Source organism: Sorex fumeus, unplaced genomic scaffold (genome assembly GCF_029834395.1).
Source record: "Sorex fumeus unplaced genomic scaffold, SorFum_2.1 ptg000048l, whole genome shotgun sequence".
In the NCBI taxonomy this organism is placed as follows: Eukaryota; Metazoa; Chordata; class Mammalia; order Eulipotyphla; family Soricidae; genus Sorex; species Sorex fumeus.
This window is the reverse complement of record NW_026606105.1, coordinates 7749761-7769592: the sequence shown is the minus strand read 5'-3', so window position 1 is coordinate 7769592 and position 19832 is coordinate 7749761. Positions and strand designations below refer to the sequence as shown.

The 19832-nt window shown below is 50.2% G+C and overlaps 1 protein-coding gene across 1 annotated transcript in view; it reads left to right on the top strand.

Moving 5' to 3' along the window:
• The window catches only part of TBXAS1 (thromboxane A synthase 1), a 165031-nt gene that overhangs the window by 10731 nt on the left and 134468 nt on the right, over positions 1-19832 (top strand). The gene's annotated exons all lie outside the window — the stretch shown is intronic.

The following is a 19832-nucleotide window of genomic DNA, read 5'->3' as shown; positions in this document are numbered from 1 at the left end:
CGTTTCCAAATGTGGGGGAACCCAGAGCACTCAGGGGATTTGGGGGAGGACCCTTAGTGCAGATGGGAGGCAGGGGGAGGGACTCCCACAGGACCCCTGCCTTTAGCACCCCACGATGCTCTCTGGGCGCTGCCCCCGACGGGCTGCTTCTGTGAGCTCCCCAGAGGGGCCTGTAAGGTGCCGAGGACAATGCACGTTTAAGCAGGGGCTGGAGGGATTTTTCTGTTTTCATTTTTCAGGGGCTGGAGGGATTTTTCTGTTTTCATTTTTTTGTTTGTTTGTTTGTTTTTGCTTTTGGGGTCACACCTGGCGATGCTCAAGGGTTCCTCCTGGCTCTGCACTCAGGAATTACCCCTGGTGGTGCCCAGGGGACTATATGACATGCTGGGAATCGAGCCGTGTGCAAGGAAAATGCCCTACTTGCTGTGCTATTGCTCCAGCCCCCCCGTTTTCATTATTTGAAGGCCAACTGAACGGAGCTGTGCTGGTGAGAACCGGATCATGAGACAGCCGCCCATCCTGGGCCAAGCTGGAATTATGCTCCAAAGCAAAGAAGCAAAGAAACGCCACTTTTTTTTTCTTTGCTTTTTGGGTCACACTTGACAATGCACAGGGGTCACTCCTGGCTCTGTACTCAGGAATTACTTTTGGCGGTGCTTGGGGGACCATATGAGATGCTGGGAATCGAACCTGGGTCAACCGTGTGCAAGGCAAACACCCTACCAGCTTGTGCTATTGCTCCAGCCCTAAGAAATGTCACTTTTTCACTAACCTGCCCAAGCTGCTTTCTAGTCTGTGTAGTTTCCACTGGGCTTTCTGGATTGAGTTCACACAACCACCAGCTACCTTGGCAGATCCTGCAGTTGTTGGGGCATGCATGTTGGGGGTGATGGGGGGGCGCTTTCTCTGCACAGTCAGTGATAGCACTGGGGGCTTAAGGCTGGGGGATAAAGGTGAGGAATGGAGGGGGAAGATCCTGCCCTCGAGGAAGTCAGCATTGAGGGAGCCCCCATGAGCTTGGCTGGGCTGCCCTCCTGGGCCTCCAGCAGGTCCCTGCCTCTCTGGGTCTGCCCTCCCAGGCAGTTTCCCCTCGCCTGGACAGCCAGTCAGTGCCCAGTGCGCCCCCCCCACCCCCCACCCCCCCGCCGGAAGCACTGCTCCCTCTCTCCAACACTCCCCTTTGCAGGAAAGAGCCCACCCCACTTCCTGTCTTCTGTCTGATGCCCTTCAAGGCTGGCCTCCAGGGGGCTGAGGCACTTGCTTTGCAATCTCCCACCTGGGCTCGACCCCTGACATCACACGAGCTCCCTAAGCCCCCTCCAGGTGTGATCCCTGAGTACAGAACCAGGACTAAGACCTGAGCACTGAGGGAACTTAACAAAACCAAGAAAATAGGGGCTGCAGACTGCAGCCAGAAGAACCCCAAAGCACCACCTGAATCTTCCCTCCAGGGTTTTCTCCGCAGGGGTGAGGGTTCCTGGCCTGGTGCACCCCCTCGCTGCTCCAGTCCACCCCTCCCTCTGCTCCCCCCACTCCTTACCTCTAGCTCTTCCACCCACCCTGTCGCTCACTGCTCAGTTTCTCCTTTCTCCTCTCAGGGGGAGCTTTCAGTGTTTGGGGGACAATTCTGTGTCTTGTGGGTTCCTAGTCCCATGTACCTGGTGTTAGCAATAGTTTACTCTTCTTAAACACCGCCCCAAAGACTTGCTCTAACCCATTCCCTTGGGTCAGAGCGATGGTAGAGCACTTACTTGCCTTGCACGCGGCCAACCCAGGTTCAATCCCTGGCATCACATACGGTATCCCGAGCCCCATCAGGAGCGGTCACTGAGCACAGAGCCTGGAGTAAGCCCTGAGCACTGCTAGATGTGGCCCCCAAACAAAAACTACCCCCCAACTCATTTGCTCCTCCCAATCTACAAGGAAGGCTTGACTATCTTTATCCCCGATTCTCATCTGCGGAAACTGAGGCCCAGACCCCTTACACCCTTGTCACTTCCAAGACCTCCTTCTTGCCATACCCCTGGGCCCCCTCTTCTAAGGTGGAGTCTCCAAGATCAGGACTTGGGTTTATCTCAGCCTACTTCTAACCTCCCCCCCACTTCCCAACCCCAGCATCTGGGGCCACTTACTCCATTTCTAGCAGGCGAGAGGAACTTAGCTAGCTACCCAGGGCCTCCAGCCAAACTGAGAGTTGTGATACGACTTGGGATGGCACATCCTTGGCAGATGTGGACACTGGGCCATGTGGGCCATTCTTTACTGCTCTGAGTATTCTCAGAGAATATTGTCGGGATCTGTCTCGGCGACCAGCTAGAGCCCTGCTTACTCTGTAATCAAGTGTCATGGAATTGAACTCTGGGCTTGAGTCAAAGGTTTTTGTCCTTACTGTTCAGGTGAGATGGGGCTATGGGTTCAAGTTCATCCTGGCACAATTTGTGGGAGAACAAGAACTAAACAAAACTGACAAGGCAAAGGGGAACATTGAACACATTCAGGGAAGCAAACACAGGACTTTGTGCTGCGTATCCACGCCTCAAGGATTCTTCAGACACCCATCCGCATCCCACTTCACTCTTGGCCGTCTCCCCCACCCTGCCTGATGGTTCAGAGTATGGGATCCGGAAGTCAAATCCCCATATTCCAATCCTGGACATTCTTGGCACAGGTCATGTCCTGTGCCTCAGTTTTCCGATTTTTCCATAGGGATACTGATCGCCATTCCTTTCTTGCATGTTAAATAGACTTGGGGCAGTGCCGGGCACAGCTAGTGTCTGGTAGGTGTTAACTCTTAGGATTGTTCTTATTACCTGCTACCTGCAGGCTCATCGACAAGTCATTTCGTCAGGGCAGGCTAAGGGGACCTGGACGCTTCTTGACTTAAGACACGTCCGTGCATGTTCGCACATGCGTGCATCCCTCTGAGTTCTCTCGCCTCACCCAGGGTGGCACTGAAGGAAGGGAATGCAGCACCAGCCTGCAAACAAACCAGCTGCTTTGGGAAGACCTTGGGCTCGGAGCACTGGGCGGGATTTAACCGAGAGTGTGCAAGATGAGGCCTGACATATACCGATTAGGCTGAGCAATCAAGAAGTCTGAGGTGGTCATGGGGGTAGTGTGGGAGAGCCGGGGCCTGAAGTGGGTTGAGAAAAGACTGGGAAGAAGGGCGGTGAGGGGAAGAGTTCGTGCTTCCTCGTCTTCTTTCTTGTTCCTTTTGGGACACACTGATGGCATTGAGGGTTTATCCCTGACTGTGCTCAGGGATCATTCCTGGCGGAGCTCGGGGGACCAAATGGGTTGCGGGGGAGATTGAATCTGGGCCAGCCACGTGCAAAACAAATGTCCTACCCACTGGACTGTCACTCCAGGCTGAGTGTGTTTTTCAAGGAGCAGAAGGGCTGGGAAGAACGGTCAGCTCACAGGCTCATGCCTTGCCTTACAGGGACCCAGGTCTGAACCCAGACACCACATGCTTCTCTGCCGCCCGCTCAATACTACCAGATGTAGCCCCGGAAATCTTTATTTATTTTTTGGGGGGAGGGATTGGACCATGCCCAGAGATCCTCAAGGGTTACTCTGGGCTCTGCGCTCATGAATCACTCCCGGTGGAGCTCAGGGGATCATCTGGGATGCTGGGGCTCAAACCCGGCAGGAGTGTGTGCAAGGCAAATGCCCTTTACGCCGTGCTCTCACTCCGGTCCCCAGCCCTGGAAATCTTGAGCACAGCCAAGGGGCCCTGGTGGTCTCTGGAACTAGAGACCCAGCAGCAGCACCTTGTTGGGTTCTCGCCTTAACCAGCTGGTTGGTGAAATATCTCTGGAAGTGACCCCTGGGTCACTTGGGACAAACTCCCTGCCCCAGGGAATTCAGCTGCCTCCCTGAGCCCAGTTTCCAAAGGTCAAGTGGATCTGGACAGTTGCTTTCCTGTCTTCTGAAAAGGGAGTTGAAGCACTTTGGGGTTAGCCAATCTTAAATCAACAAATATTACTGATCTATGGGTGGTCATAGATTGGGTATCTCCAAGTTTTTAATGTTTAAAATAAAAGATAGGAACCAGAGCGACAGTACAAGCAGGGAAGGCGCAAATTGCCTTGCACGTGGTTGATCTGAGTTCTATCCTCAGCACCCCATATGGTCCCCTGAACGCTTCGAGGAGTGACCCCTGAGTGCAAAGCCAGGAGTAAGCCCGGAGCAGTGCCAGATATAACCCAAAAACCAAAAAAAAAAAAAATAAGTGGGGAGGAGAATAATCTGTAATCTGTTTCTTGAAAAGGGCGCTCTCCATCAAGCTTTAAACCCTATTTGCCTTCCAGAAATGTTTTGAATTTTGCTAGGACAGAATTTCCATTTCTCCTTTGATTTGAACACCAACAGCACTGCTCAATCCCCCCCCCCCCCCGCACACACACACACACACACACACACACACACACTTGATATCAGTTCCATTGGTTGACACTCGCCCTTGGGTTGAGAACTTGAAGCCTACACGATGCATCTCAAATCAGCAAATAAACCCCACAGTCTAGTTCTGCTCTCTCAAAGGCCAGAGCTTTGCTTTCTTGTGGGAGAATACCACCCTGTCCCTTGCCGAGTTCTTTCTGGGCCACCTTATCTTTTGGGGTGTGTTCAGTAGCTTTTGGGGTTACACCCAGCAGTGCTCCCGACTTCCTCCTGGTCCTGAGCTCAGGGATCACACCTGGAGGGGCTCTGGGGATTTGAACTGGGGCTGATCATGTGCAAGGCGAGACCCTCAGCCCCTGAAGTTTCTAGCCGGCCCCCACACTTAAGGCAAGAGGTGTGGCCCCACCTAAAATGAAAGGGGAAAGGAATAGAATGCTCCCCCCCACTTTAATAGGCGACCACTTGGGACCTCAGAAATATGGGGAGCATTGATCTAACCTCCCTTGGGCTCCAGGAGCATACACTGGGGCTCAGATCTCTGGCAATGTAGAAAGAGACCCCCAAGTGACAACAAGACCGAACAAGACCTGAAAATAAAGCGGGCAGAGAATAAAGCCAAGCGCAGAGCTCAGAGACACGTGCATCTTTATTGTCTGTGAAAACAATGGTCTCGGCAAAGGGAACAGGCTGGAGAGGGGCTGGGGGGAGTCTGCAGCCGCCAGGGCGGAGGGGTGTGTGTGTGTGTGTGTGTGTGTGTGTGTGTCTCTCGCTGGGGCCTGCTTGGGGGTGTGGTGGGGATTAGCCAGCACCAGGCCTGCAAAGCAGAGGTGCACCCCCCCTCCCCGCCCAAAGGGGTTCAGGCTGAACCTGGTTTACCTGGAGTATGTCTCTGGGACATACTCTGAATATGTCTCTGTATGTCTCAGTATGTCTCTGCAGCTGAGTCAGTCTTAGAAGCAGGGGACTGGGAGAGGGACAGGGCATGGGGAGGAAGAGGGGCAGGGGAGGGGGGGAGAGGAATAGGGTGGGGGCTGGAGGGGGGCAGGGGAGGGGGTGGGGGAGGGGCGGAGCAGGTGGAGGAGGGGGAGGGGAGGGCAGGGGACGGGGAGGGGCGGGGCAAGGACTGAGGGAGGGGCAGGGGCTGGGGGAGGCGACAGGGCAGAGGCTGGGAGAGGGGTGGTGTGGGAGGGAGAGGGGAGGGGCAGGGGCGGGAGAGGGGTGGAGCGGGACTGGGGGAGGGGCAGGGCAGGGGCGGGGCAGGGGCGGTAGAGGGGCAGACAGGGTTCCAGGGATGAGCATTAAGCTCACCCAGGAGCCCCTGCAGTGGCCAGCACTGGCTGTAGGGACGCCCCTCTGGCCCTCGGGAGACCCGGAGGGGCCTGACTGCACCGGAGGTCGCCACACCTGAAGCCCAGCGACGCCTGCGTTGAGGACAGGTCGGTGGGTGGTTGTGCAGGGAGCAATGCGTTCAGGGGTGCTGTCCCGTAGAGACAGGGCCTTCAACAGAGCCCTCCGGAGAGAGAGCCCCGGGGTTAAGGCATTTGCCTGGCACTCGGCTGTCCTGGGTTCCATCCCCAGTACCACATGTTTCTTGACACCATCTGGAGTAATCCTTGAGCACAGGGTCAGGAGTGATGTCTGAGCACAGCCCAGAGAGGCCCCCCAAATAAAAACCTCTTAAAAATAGACTCCCCCCCAAATAAAAACCAGAATTGCTTGCAGTATACCCCCTCCCCCCTCCCCCCAGACAAATAAGCCTGAGGGTTTCCTCTCCTCTGGCGATGGGCCCCATGGGACCCAGGGGCATCCCAGCTGGTTCCTAAGTCCTGCGTCAAACTGGGGCTCCCCTCCCCCACCCCTGCACTGTGCTTGTGTCCTTCTGACACTTCTTTCCTCAGGAGTGGCTGAGGAGCGTGCACCGGAAGTCGCTCTTGCCCGTCCCAGCCACAGAATTTCACTTCCTGCTTTCCCAGGACTGCCTGGAACAGCTCAAACATAGCTGAGTTAAAGAATGATGGGGGTGGGGCAGGGGAAGAAGGGGCCAGCCGTTTCCTAGTAGATTCCATTCGATTCGTTATCATTATTATCATTATTTTTTGGTTTGGAGGCCACACCTGGTGATGCTCAGGGCTTATTCCCAGCTCTGCATTTAGGGATCACTTCCGGGCGGATCTCAGGGCACTCCATGGGATGCCGGGGATGGAACCTGCATCAGCCATGTGCAAGGCAAGCGCCCCATCCACTATCTTATCTCTCTGGCCTCAGACTCAGTTAAATGGGAAGAACTCAAACTTGAGAGTCAGGGTGGCTGGTGGGGAACCAGGTCTTTCATCACGGTCTCTGTTTCTTTTCCTTTCCTGTCCCCAGAGGTCAGCCATGCCACCCCACCCCTGACCCTTGGGGCTTATTCCCTTCAGGCCTTTCCCAGGGCTGCTGACGGCTCTGAGCGTTTGGGCAGGGGGCTGGGTCACATCCCCCCAGCCCATGGCCACTCGGTCCCTCAGATGTGGCTTCTCAGTGTTGGGGCGGAGGAACCCAGTTGTCCTGGTTCCTGTGGCCAGGTGTGAGCGGCATCTGGGATGGACGGGCTGATGGGCAGAGGGAGGTCTGGGTCCAGACACATGCGTATTTTGGGGGTCGGGACACCTAGCAATACTCCCAGTGGTGCTGGGGATCAAACCCGGTACCCCTACACACAGACTGTGTCCTCCAGCCCTCTGAGGCAACTTCCTGGCCAGCTTCCTGGCACAGCACCTCAATTTTAGACCATGAGGCCTCCACCTTTGACTTCTGACATCCATCCTGTGCCAAAGAAGCTGTGTTATTCTAAACCACTCAGTTTGTGGCTATTTGTGACAACAACCATAGAAACTGCTATAGCTTTGGGATAGAGATAGTGGTTCACCTACAAAAATTCCTTTCTGATGGGATTCACCTTCGTGATCTGTTATGTAGGGCTCTGTTGTATATTCATTGATTTATTTTGGGGTCAATCCCAGTGTTTTCCCAGGGCCTATTTGCTCGGGACTTACTCCTTGTTCTGTGCTCAAGGATCACTCCTGGCAGTGCTCAGGGGACACTGTACGGTGCTGAGGATCGAACCAGGTTAGATATCTGCAAGGCAAGTGCCTGATCTGCTGTGCTATCTCTCTGGCTCACTCTGCTGTCCATTTGAAACCATTCTGTGTGTGTGTTTGGGTGTGGGGGGGGGTCTGGAGCGATAGCGCAGTGGGTAGGGCGTTTGTCTTGCATTCGGCCTACCTGGGTTCAATTCCCAGTATCCAATATGCTCCCCTGAGCACCACCAGAGGTAATTCCAGAGTGCAGAGCCAGGAGTAACCCCTGTGCATCACTGGGTGTCACCCTCTCCCCCCAAAAAAACCACCATTCTAGGGGCCCAGGAGATAGCATCAGTGGTAGAACAAATGATTTGCAACTGAAAAGTCCCCTCAATTTCAATCGTCAGAACTTTGTGGCACTGAGTGTGACTCTGGTGGGACCATGGGAGTCCCACTAGGAGAGGTCTCTGTGTCTCTGTGAAGGTCACTCCCAGGGGCTAGAGGGATAGTCTGGGGCAAGGTGCTTGCCTGGCATGTGGCCACCCCAGTTGGAATCCCTCAGCTGGTTCCCCCAAGCACTGCCTACGATTCACTCCTGAGCACAGAACCAGCAGTAACCCCTGACCACCCCTGAGTGTGGCCCCAGCCTCCCCCCAATAAATACATCTAAACATTAATTATAAAAGAATCTTCACGTTTCAAAGCCTATTTAAAATTTATTAGCTCTAGGTGCCTGAGAGCTCAGGGGGCTCTTGAAGCACATGCTTTGCATCTAGAAATCCTGGTCCCCAGGACAGCATTGTCCCCTGAGTATCATCAAGGGCCTCTGAGCACTGAGCCAGGAATGGTCCCCAAACAAAACAATGCACAAGGATGTATTAGCTCTTAATAGAGTCTTCTTGAAGTCACATGGTTAAAGTATAAAACTGATCTCAGGAGAAGCCTTCCTCCTGCTGAAATTCTACCTGTCATTTTCACTAAAAGAACTGGAATCCTTGGGGGAAATGGCAGATCAGTTCACAGGTGGGAAATGTCCACCTTGTCACTTTGGAAAGTGAGAAACTGTCGATCCGAAAGAGTCAGAAACCAGGGAAACTGTGCTCCCATTAGCCAGAGGTGAGATAAGCCGATGAACAAGATCATAATTGCCCTGGATCAAAACATGTCAGCTATATTTAAATCCCCGAGTTCATCATGATAGAAAAATGTCTGGCACCACCATTGTAAGATGTTACAGAACCGACTCATTATTTTGGAAGTGAGTCAGAAAAAGGGAAGAATCAAGCACAGATTCTACTTTTCTGATGTGAACTGTTGCTCCGAGTAGCCCAGAAGGGGTGGGGATACATTCAGAATGATTGCCCCAGATCCGTTATCGTCATTGCAATTTTCAGTTCCTAGTGAGCGCATGGATGTAGAGGAATAACCCTCACTGTGGCTAATATCAGAATGAAACACCTGGAGATCAGAACCTCTGGACTGGTGATCCCCCAACCTATCTGAACACAGACATGCAAAAAATTGTGATCTTTTCAATTTTTTTTTTTTGCTTTTTTTGGGTCACACCCGGCAATGCACAGGGGTTACTCCTGGCTCTGCACTCAGGAGTTACTCCTGGTGGTGCTCAGGGGACCATATGGGATGCTGAGAATTGAATCCGGGTCGGCCGCGTGCAAGGCAAACGTCCTACCTGCTGTGCGATCTCTCCAGCCCCTCAAAAATTGTTTTACATATATATATATAGATAGATAGATAGATAGAGAGAGAGAGAGAGTGATAGCACAGCGGGTAGGATGTTTGCCTTGCACGTGGCTGACCTGGGCGACCCGGGTTTGATTCCTTTGTCCCTCTCGGAGAGACTGGCAAGCTACCGAGAGTATCTTGCCTACACAGCAAAGCCTGGGAAGCTACCTGTGATGTATTCCATATGCCAAACACAGTAACAACAAGTCTCACAATGGAGACTGTTACTGGGCCCGCTCGAGCAAATCGATGAACAACGGGAGGACAGTGACAGTGATATTTATTGAGTCACTGTGAGAGCAGTTACAAGGCTTTTGGGTTTAAGTCTCAGTCATACAATGATGAAACACCCGTTCCTTCACTAGTACACATTTCCCACCACCAAAAACCCCAGTATACCCCCCATCCCACCCCCTCCCATACCTGTGTGGCAGATGATTTCCACATTACTCTCTCTCTATTTTGATTACATTCAATATTTCGACACTAGACCCACCATTTTTGTTTGGGAATTTACCCCAACACTCACATCTGCCGAAAGGCAACATTAGACAATTTGTTTTCTATTGCTGATAATGACTGCGTGATTTTTGAATTCTGAAATCTTAATGATTAAGTCTGGAGGGATTTCTGCCCAAAGCTGCTGGGTCCCAACATTTGTTTCTGAGTTTCTGGGATCATGGTTTAAGCCACTTGTTGAGTAGCCAGAGGGCTTGTTCATGGGGGTCTAGTTGGGGCCCGGGAGGAAAGGACCAACCCCACCCCCATCCCATAAGGCCCTGCCCATATGTGATGGGATCCCTTATGTCTCCTCATTGCGGGGCCCCTACCCAGCTGTCCATTGGCTTCTAGAAGATGGCGGACCCCGAGCCACCAGGGGGAACAGGCCAAGGTACGAAACCTATTCCCACCTACGTGGCCTGGGGCTGATCACCTAAAGCTGAGTCCAGACAGGTTTGTGCCAAAAGAGTTTTACATATTTTTAAAAAAATTCTAAGGCCCAAGTCCCGCATTGGGCAATGAAATCACGCTATGGAAGCCTGGTGGGACAAAGTCATTGGAATTCTTTTTAACCTCATATTCTTTATTACAACACAAAGGCAAATGAAATTATTAAAAACAACATTCAGTTTGTGATCACGTTCTATCTCATAATGAGGTTACTAAAGTCAGTGTCCGAGGAGCTGCTGCGTTGGTTAGTGTTAATTGAGTGTTCTGTGTTACTGTTTAGGCTCACTGAGCTTGGTGGGCTTCTCTGCAACTTTCCCATCAGATTTTCTGTGATCCCAGATTTACTGGGCCGACAGTTCTACGAAATTGGGAGGTATGGGGCTGGAGCGTTAGCACAGCAGGTAGGGCGTTTGCCTTGCATGTGGCTGATCTGGGTTTGATTCCCAGCATCCTGTATAGTCCCCTGAGCACCACCAGGAGTAATTCCTGAGTGCAGAGCCAGGAGTAACCCCTGTGCATTACCAGGAGGTGTGACCCAAAAAGAAAAAAGAAAAAAGAAAAAAAAAGAAATTGGGAGGTGTCACACATATGTGGCCACGTGATGCGGGATCTAAATCTGAAACTATTTGGTGGTTAGGCAGTTTGATGAGGTTCAGTTGTGGAGCTGGGCTGTTTCTATGTTGGAGAGTGTTGGGCGTGGTTGTGGGCGGCTGTTCCTTTAGGCTAAAAAGGGTAATTTTCCCAACCCCATTCTGAGAAGACTTCTTCGGAGTTCTCAGCCCACCAAGTAGTCCCCCCCTGGGAAGATTCAGCTGCTGGCATTCTGTCTGAGATTAGTTGTGGAGTTGGGCCACTCTACATAAGAAGGTGTTGAGTAGGGCTGTGGGCCGCTGTGCCTTCAGGCAGAAAGAGGAATCTGCCGGCCCCATTCTGAGAAGGCCCCAGAGTTCTCAGCCCAGACCCGTCTACCTGGGGAGATCCAGCAGTTTCATGTTCTTTTGGAGACATGACACTGGGTTGTTTCTCTGTCAGCAAGATGATGCACTTGAAAACTTGGACGCTTCTAAGGGTGCAGACAAATAAGTGTTGGCTCAGCTCTGATTCCTAGGATGCAAGCGCAGGTTTCTACTGCAGGAGGCAACCAGGAGAATTCAGATCTAGGAAGTAACCCCAAAAGACATTGTCTGTGGGGCGGCGGGAGAATGGAGCAGTGGTTTAGAGCACCAACTCTCAAGCATATGACCAAGAGTTCGAAGCCCAGGATGGGCACCTAGAAATCATATCATGTAACCTGATATACACAGCACACTGATAAGCATAACATGATATCTCCTGCTGTGACAAAGTTGTTGTCAGGCCCATAGCCACCATGGCTATTTTTGTGGGTCGTGCATGACTGGGCACAGACCCACATCTGCCAGATGTGGAGGTGTTTATGCAGTCGTCTTCTGTGTTTTCCCCCCTAGATTGTGATGATTGTAAAACATGGCCCTCTTATGGGTCTTTGGGAACAAATGACTGTAAATGATGCTCCCTCCATCATAGGGACAGCCTTGAATGGAAGTGAAAAATGATAGAAAGGTTTTCTGGCTCCAAACCATACATCCCTCTGGGTTTTGTGGTGTGCATCTTAGAGCTCATTTTACATGAGCCTTTTTCTGAGAATGTAACTATCAGACACCCTAGCAGTGCCTTTTCAAAGACATGAAATGATGGCAAAGGAACACTTTCAGGGAGTCTTGGGGCCTTAAATGAGTTCATTGGAAAATAAAATACTGTTGAAGACCAGTGATGAAATGATCTTAAGGAGGTAAAAGGAAAAAAAAATACTCAAACAAGAAAAAGAATAAATGAAAAGAAACACCCAAGATCTTCATTTAATAAATAAGCATGATTAATAGGATAGGGAACTATACAAAATGGAAATGATCAACAATAGCAAAAATTGATTCTGAAAAGATGAATAAAACAGACGAGGCATCAAAAGACTGTCACTGTCACTGTCCTCCCGTTGGTCATCGATTTGCTCGAGCGGGCCCAGTAACGTCTCCATTGTGAGACTTGTTATTGTGTTTGGCATATCGGATACATCATAGGTAGCTAACCAAGGAAAACATTTTAATACAAACTAGGAATGGAAGGAAATAGCATTATCCCCATAGAAGATACCTACTAAAATTTATGACAAAATCTCACAATTAGCTTGATACATTAGGAACATTCCTACAGAGTCAGAAATGAGAAAAAGAGGGTCTAGGAGAAGGAGCACAAAGCTGGGACTCATGTTCTGCATGTAGGAGTCACAGGTCCCATCCCCGGCATCTCACGTTCTCCTGAGCAATGCCAGGAGTGGTCTCTGAGCACTGAACACGAAGTAGATCCTGAGTACAGGCAGGAGGATCCCAAACATAACAGAAAGAAAGAAGGAAGAAAAGGATGATTTTTTTTTACTGCTCCCCCTAGACATTATACTAGAGGTCCCAGCTAGTGTAATAAGAAAATGGAAGCAAAGGAATAAGAAAAAAAATAACCCGATATTGTGTATGTAAAACTCAATTGTCAAACTAAGAAAACAAGGAGATTCCACATGCAAACCAGTAGAATTACTAAGTTTAGGAACCAGAGCCATAGTACAGTTGCCTGTGGGCAACCCAGGTTTGATCTCTGGCATCTTATGTGGTCCCCAGAACATTGACAGGAGAGATATCTGAGTACAGAGTCAGGAGTAAACCCTGAGGACTGCTGGGTGTGGTACAAAAAAACACAAACGTTTAGAAGGACTCTTGATTACAAGATTGGCATAGTAGTGCTTCCCACACGTGAGCAATACCAGTAACCAAAATATGTAGCTAGAAAAAATAATCTTCTGGGCCTAAACTTATTACAAGGATAGAGGAACCAGAGAGCTAGTGCAGGGGGTAAGGAGCTTGCCTCACATGCAGCTGACCCCAGTCCATCCCTCACCACTACATAGACTCTCCAGAGCACTGCCAGGAGTGGCCACTGAGCACAGGATCAGGAGTAAGCCCCGACCACCATGGCTGTGGCTCCATGCCCCTTCTTCCCACATGGACAGAGAGACTGGAATCCAGGGAGAGCTTGAGCACACTCATAGACAGTCTTAATGTTGTAATAATGTTGGTACTCTCCACTCATTTAATGAATTCACTGCAATTCCAATAAAAGCCCCAACAGGATTTTCCATCCATGTAGACTAATTAATTCCAAAGTGAATACGAGGAAGGAAAAGATGAAAGGATGATAGATTTCTGGTGACCCTAGACCAGGCAAATGGATCAGAGCAGAAGGATTGGCCTGCCCCATGGTGTACAGCAGAGAGGAGTGGGGTAAGGTAGTGGTAAAAGGGTGGGGGAGTGTGTGATCTCCTTGCCAGACCATCCTAGGTGTGCATTTGGGTGGGGTTGTTTCACCAGGTGACATCCTGACACACAACCTCTCTTTTTTTTTTAATTAGTGAAACACCATGAGGTACAGTTGTAGACTTACAAACTTTTGTGCTTAGGTTTCAGTTATATAATGATCGAGTACCCATCCTCTCCACCAGTGCCCATTCTCCACCACCAATGAACCCAGTATCCCTCCCCACCCCCACCCCCACCTCATCCCCCCAACCCTGCCACACCTCTGTGGCAAGGCATTCCCTTTTGCTCTCTCTTTCCTTTAGGGTGTTGTGGTTTGCAATAGAGGTATGGAGTGGCCATCGTGTTCGGTCTATAGTCTATTTTCAGCACACATCTCGCATCCCGAGTGAATCCTCCAAACACCCTTTACTTGGTGTTCCCTTCTTTATCTAATCTGCCTTTTCCCCCAGCATCTGCTGCCAGCTTCCAAGTCGTGGAGCAGACCTCCTGGTACTTCTCTCAGCTATTCTTGGGTGTTTGTCTCTCCTTCTGTTACTTTATATTCCCCAGATGAGTGCAGTCTTTCTAAATATGCCTCTTTCTGACTCATTTCACTTAGCATGATACTTTCCATGTAGAACCACTTGTATGCAAATTTCATGACTTCATCTTTTCTAACAGCTGCATAGTATTCCATTGTGTAGATGTACCAGTTTCTTTAACCAGTCATCTGTTCTTGGGCACCCAGGTTTTTTCTAGATTTTGGCTATTGTGAAGCACAGCCTCTCTTTGAAGAGCCCGCCTCAACCTCACCATGCAGGAACCCCAACTCATGTTCCCAGAAAGCCCCACCCCATTGCGGAGCAAATGAACATTCTGGCCTGTGGGCTAGGGGTGTCTATCAACTACTCATGGTGCAGGAGTGAAAGGAGGCCAGTGATCTGCAGCCCAAGGTCTCAAGGGGAGGGTCCCCAGAGAGGGGGCTGGTGCTCAGGGGAATGGAGACCCCTGGGGCCGACAGCTCTGTGGTTGCTTGCGAGCATGACCGCCCAGTCTCTGGCCCTTTCTCTCAGGTGCCAGAGCTGGGTCTTCACCATTTCTCTTGTTATGGTTGGGGGCAGAAGGGGCCGGGAAGGAGAAGGACACAGGCTTAGATGTCAACCCGCAGGCTGAGGTGAGCCATTTTTTTAAAAAAATTTTTTATTAGTGAGACACCATGAGGCACAGTTGTAGACTTACATATTTTCGTGCTTGGGTTTCAATTATAAAATGATCAAACACCCATCCCTCCACCAGTGCCCATTTCCCACCACCACCAGTCCCAGTATACCTCCCACACCCCATCCCCCCATTTTACCCTGCCTCTGTGGCAGGGCATTTCCCTCTGTTCTCTCTCTCCTTTTGGGTGCTGTGGTTTGCAAAAGAGGCATTGAGTGGCAATCATGTTTGGTCTATAGTCTACCTTCAGTATGCTTCTCCCATCCTGGGAGGATCCTCCCAACAAACACCCTTTATTTGTCACACCACTCCTTTTTTTTCTTTAATTTTTATTAGTGAGACATCATGAGGTACAGTTGTAGACTTACAAATTTTTGTGCTTGGGTTTCAGTTATACAATGATCAAGTACCCATCCCTCTATCAGTGCCCATTCTTCACTACCCTTGCAATGTTTATGGCTTACTCCTAGCTCTCTGAGCTCAGGGATCACTCCTGGCAGTGCTCGGAGGACTATATGGGATGCTGGGATTGATCTTGGGCCAGCCGCATGCAAGGCAAACACTCTCCCTGTTGTACTCTCTCTGCACTCGTAATAAACTCATATCCGGAGAGACTGGGGGGGCTGGGACTTTCCTTTACTTGTGGGAGGGGTGACAGCATCATCCACCCAGGGTCACTGGGGTCTCGAGTAAGAACTCCAGTGAGAAAGAGGATCCTGGGACCGAGTAGGAAACCAGGGCACAGAGAGAGGTGAGGGCAGTGAGACCCAATTTGCCATGTTGCCCGAGAGGCCAGTGGCTGGACTCACTCCCGGATGACTTTGGTGTAGGTATTGGGCTCCGGAGAGGGACGTCTGGCCAGTGACTACCTCAAATTCTGTTCTGGGGGTCGGGGCTGCAAAGCAGAGTTACAGTGGTGTCCAGTACATTCCCCACTGACGCCCTGTGTCTGGAAATGTCTGAATGAGGTTCAGAACCACAGGAGCGGACTTTCTGTTAAATGCAGTTACAGAATCAGGGCATGGACTTGCATGATAATTAGCATGTGTAATTAGGCGCAGGCTTCTTGTCCCTTAATTAGATAATCAAGACATCCAATTACAAAATTAAGATGTAATTACGTGGCCCAAGATCTACATATTTCTTTCTAACCCATCGGAGATCACATTTAGAGAATAATTCATAAAATGGTTGAAGAAAGGGGCAGAGAAGCCGGACTTGAAGATGTTGGGGAAGGTGGTGAGATCGGCCTCTTTTTCTCTGAGGCGAAGGGGAGTTTCTGTTATTGATTTATTTTAGGTTGGGGGTCACACCCAGCGGTGTTCAGGACTTACTCCTGGCTCTGTGCTCAGGAATCACTCCAGAGGGGCTTGGGAGACCCTATCGGATGCTGGGGATTGAATCTAGGTCGGCCACATGCAAGACAAGTGCCTTACCCCTATACTGTAGCTCTGGCCCCGCATGTGCCTCTTTTTTTATGACTTTTGGTTCCACTTGAACTTGAAATGTCCCAGGAAACCCTTTCAAGCTAATAATAAGGCCGGAGAGAGCTGTCCCTTGAAAGATCTCCGCATTGCTCAGAGGAACTTGAATCAAGCGTCCCGTTGGCTGGGCCTTTGCCTGAGCAGTGGGGCCTTGGATGAGTGTTCCTTGTTGAAGTGCTTCTCACTGGGCTGCATGGAGGAACGAGGAAGGTCAAGGACGTAGCCAACATTCCCGCTGGCTCCTGATCACTGAGTCCCCTGAGCCACATTCCAGGACTGAGGGAGCCGGGAGGTCACGCCCGCCTCTCTCTCGCTTTCCTTGTTCTCGTATCAAGCTCTGGCCCATGTCTGCAGGATGCTGAAACACCCAGTTTGACTCATTAATTTTTCTGAATTAGCCGAACTTTTGACCTAATTGGCTGGCTGATTAGGGATTGCAGCCATATGTCTGGGTTTTGCTAAGCCTGTTTTGCTTTTAGTCCTCAGTCCCATAAACGGCTGAAAGATCTTAGTAATTCCTGTGTTTGACAGCTATCCTGCCCTTCTTAGCACACCACTTTCTCCTGAAAAGTGGCACGGGAATCTGTGGGCCACGTTTCCTGGTGTTGGGTTAGAAAAATATACTTCCCAGATGCTCGCAGTCCGTGAAATCAAAGCTGTAAAGAGGTTGTAAGCGGCTTGGGGGGGGGGGGGAGGAGTGTGTGTGTGTGTGTGTGTGTGTGTGTGTGTGTGTGTTTAGGGGTCATAGGCAGACCCTTTGTTCCTGTGTTTTATTTTTCTCTGTCAGACCATGGAACGTGATGGGCGACAGATTCCATGCAATCAGATTCTGTGCAATCAGATTCCACGCAGGGATCAGTTTTGACCAAGAAAGATACAAATTTGCCCAGGAAATGGACTTCTGCCACTGTTGCTTTTTGCCTGTTTTCTTCTATCCCTTTCTCTCCCGAAACAACTGTTTCCAGTTGGTATGGGCCAAGACTTGAGGGGGCTCAGGCCACTCCTGGCCATGCTGAGCCTGAGCTTCAGGCTCCAGAGTCAGCCCCCAGGCCTGGCGGGGTTCAGAGCCCACCCAGCCGGCAGAGGCAGAAGGTGTGGGGGTCTCATGCACGCATGGGAGTGTGGGCTGAGCTCTGTGACCTGAGCTCTCCCTCAGACCTCCAAGCGGTACTTTTATTTTTTATTTTATATTTTTATTAAAAAAATTTTTTTAATGAGTCACCATGAGATACAGTTACAGACTTACAAACTTTCCTATTCAATCATTGTATGACCAAGTGTGACCAAGCGGTACTTTTAAATGGGTTTTGTGTGTTTGTTTCATTGAATCACCATGAGATTCAGAGTCACAAAGTTGTTCATGACTGAGTTTCAGTCATACAGTGTTCCAACACCCACCCCTCCCTTTTTTTTTAAATGAATTACCTAGGGATACAGTTACAGATTTACAAGATTTCTGATTACATTTCAGTCATACAATGATCAAGTACCATCCCTCCACCAGTGTCCATTCTCCACCACCAATGTTCCCAGTATCCCTCCTGCCACCTCCCATCTCCACCCCCCCGCCCATCTCTGTGGCAGGCACATTCCCTTTTATTCTCTTTCCTTTTGGGTATTAATCACTTAATCACTTAACTTCCCCTTAGTTGTCGATTTGCTCCAGTGGGCGCCAGTAGCGTCTCCATTTGTCCCTGTCGCGTGCTAGTGTAGCCCAATGGCATCTGTTCGCTCTGGGAACATGAAGAGCCTCAAACCGATCGTTCATGATCTTCACGAAGAAGTCTGACCATCTGGTAGGTGGGCGGCCACGCGGTCTTTTGACATCCCGTGGAATCCAGTCAGTAACAGCTCTAGTCCAGTGGTCGTCTTTAAATCTCATTACGTGACCAGCCCATCTAATTTTTGACACCTTGGCAAATGAGACAGCGTCCCTGATTCTTGATCATCCACGGATGTCGAAACTCCGGATTCTTTCTCTCATTTGAGTGAAACGTGATATTCCAAGCATAGCTCTTTCAATTCCTCTTTGGGAGACCCGAATAGCGTTCTCATCCTGTTTGCGTAGGGCGCAGGTCTCTGAGGCATATGTTAATGCAGGAAGAACAGTGGAATCAAAGAGATGTGCCCGGAGCTGGAAGTTCTTCATCCTCTTAGCTATTTCTTCGACGTTCTTGAAGGCGTTCTAAGCCACTCTCTTCCTCCTGCGCAGCTCGGGTGCAAGGTCATTTGTCATGTTGACTTCTCGACCTAGGTACACATAGCTGTTGCATTCGGAGATGGTCGTTCCGTTGAGAGCGAATGGGGCATCAGGAACGAGGCTGTTTCTCATAAACATTGTCTTCGTAAGATTCAGCTGTAGTCCTACCTTTCCACACTCACGGTCAAAGTCGGCCAGCATTTGTGCCGCTTGGCTGATGTTTGGTGTTATTAAAACAATGTCATCAGCAAAGCGGAGGTGGTGTAATTGCCGACCATCTATCTTCACTCCCATTCCTTCCCATTCCAGTCGTCGCATAATGTTTTCTGATTACATTTCAGTCATACAATGATCAAGTACCATCCCTCCACCAGTGTCCATTCTCCACCACCAATGTTCCCAGTATCCCTCCTGCCACCTCCCATCTCCACCCCCCCCATGTTCTCGAGGGTGGCACTGAAGAGTTTCGGTGAAATGGTATCACCCTGCCGAACCCCTCTCTTGACATCAACGATCATTTCTTTGTAGAATGGTGAGATCCTGGTAGTGAATCCGCAATACAGCTCACGGAGGATCTTGTTGTATTGGGCTTGAATGCCCTGATTGGCTAGGGCTTTGATGACCACTTCCATCTCAACAGAATCAAAGGCCTTCTTTAAATCAATGAACATTAAACAGAGCGGCATCTTGAACTCCCGAGAAACCTCAATGAGTTTGGTTATCGTGTGGATATGGTCGATGGTGCTGAATCCTTTGCGGAACCCGGCTTGCTCGCATGGTTGTCCTTCATCTAGTGTTCTGCCAATCCTATTTAGGATGACTCGAGTGAACAATTTGTAGATGAAGACAATAGGCAGATAGGGCGATAGTTGCCAATGTCATGGATGTCTCCCTTCTTGAACAGTAGTACGGTCCTGCTGGTTTTCCATTGGGACGGAACCTTGCAGTCAGACAGGTAGCGAGTGAAGAGCCGAGCCAGTGTATTGATGAGTACTGATGGCAGGTTCTTCAGGTGTTCAGGTCTGACCTTGTCTGGGCCGGGTGCTGTTTGTTTCTTTACCGACGAAATAGCGTGTCGGATTTCGGAAGGGAGAACGTTGGGAACGACATATCCATCCTGTGGAATTTGGTATGTCGGCAAGTGGACATGGCTATCGAAGAGATTTGAGTAGAAGTCATGGATAATCTTCTCCATTGCCATTCTGGAGGATGTGATGGATCCATCAGGACGTCGGAGGGCAGTCATCTTGGTCTTGTAGTTGGCGAAGGACAGGCGGGCGTAATGAATACTTTCCCCAGCTTCTGCCGCATCTACCAGTACTTCTGCTCTTCTCTCTTTGAGGTCTTCCTTGATCGCATCTCTGCACTGCTTTGCGTATTGGGTATTATGGTTCACAATATGGGTACTAAG